Source organism: Gavialis gangeticus, unplaced genomic scaffold, assembly GCF_001723915.1.
Source record: "Gavialis gangeticus isolate Ggan-Ray unplaced genomic scaffold, GavGan_comp1, whole genome shotgun sequence".
NCBI classification, from domain to species: Eukaryota; Metazoa; Chordata; order Crocodylia; family Gavialidae; genus Gavialis; species Gavialis gangeticus.
In genome coordinates this window covers 9,338,354-9,339,906 of record NW_017729024.1, presented here as the reverse complement: position 1 = coordinate 9,339,906, position 1,553 = coordinate 9,338,354, and positions in this window count along the sequence as shown.

Sequence of the window (1,553 nt, the reverse complement as noted above, 5' to 3'; positions counted from 1 at the left end):
GAAGTGGAGATCTTCGGGGGGCGGGGGAAAGTGACCATTTAAAAAACAAAAAAAGACCTGCATCACATAGCATATGTGCAAGACCACCAAAATACAGTTTTACAGGCATGCTTAGTTCTGGCATTCCTGAGTTCTGAACCCTTAAACTGCAGCCTTAAAGTTGCAGTAACATTTAATAGATTTCTCCTTTTTACCCCAGTCCTCATATGGGTCATCAATACACTGAGACCCTTTAGTTCCAGTGCAGATGGTCAATGAGCTAATGGAGTAACCAACAGCAGCCAGAGGTCATTCTCTTTAAAAACCAACCAATATGCTATACCAACCAATTTCCTAGACCTCTACCATTCGTAGGAAAACAGGAAGGAAGTACCCAACAAAAAGGAAGCTTTTTCACAAAGTAAGTAATTGAAGTGTGGAACTCGTTGCCCTCAGATGTTGTGGAAGCTGCTGGTTGAGCTAGATTCAAAAAGGCACTGGGCAAATTCTTGGAGGGGCATCAGTAGTTATTGCACAAGAGAGTTGGGGGCACAGCCTCCATATCAGAACTTTGTAGTCCTTAAGTGCTGGAGGGTGCAAGCAGGAGAGGAACAGGAGGAAAGAAAGCCCTAGTCATGACCTGTTCACTCTCCCTTTCAGCATCCACTCTCTGCCCCAGGTGACAGGTCTATTTGTTGCCTAGGGAACATGGGTCCATGCCAGCTAGGAAACACTATAAGCCTCCCTTAAACAGGAGGCCACTAGGTAGACCAGTGGTTCCCAAACTGACAGATTGAACCCCAGCAGCTTAAAACAATACAACTTGAAGCACCACCAGCAAATTTCACTTCAACCTCAAGTACCACCAGCAAATGTTTGTCATATAAAGCAATTATAATAAACTGGTTAACATGTCCCACTGATAGGTTGTCTGCATACCACTGGTGGTACCCGCACCACAGATTGGGAACCGCTGAGGGAGACAACAACTGATTTCTAGGGACAGCTACAGACCAGGGATGGGAGTGAGGTCTGAGATTTAAAACAAGGGCACCAAGAGGGAACAGCCAGCAGAGCGCAGTACACAGTGCCCAGAGGCCCTCGAATGAGCCAGTGGATGCTGCCCTCCTGGGAGACGGGACAGAAACGCAGGCCCACAGTCCCCGCCAGAGCCTCCTTCCTGGAGGGAAAGTGGCCAAGACAAACCTATGGTGGGGTAGGCAACCCACTTGCCAAAGCATTTTGCATAGGCCTCACACCTGGGGGAAGGGGCCAGGGCTCCACGGCTGTGAGGAGGAGTGGGCCCCTCGCGACCCCCTGGCCACACCAGCGTCCCACAAGTCAGTTGCTAACCCCTGACCCACGGGCCGAGCCAGCGAGCAGCAGCTCTGCCCTTCTCTCAGGGGGACAGGGACACAGCCCAGGCTTCCTTTCCGCGGGCCGCACCCCCCGCAGGAGCCCACCAGGCTGCATGCCGCCGTCCCTTGTGGGCTGAGCTGCCCCGACAGCCGCGCGGCCCCCGACCGTCCGGTGCCAGGCAACGGCCACCCCCCGCCGGCCTCAGCGCCCCCGCC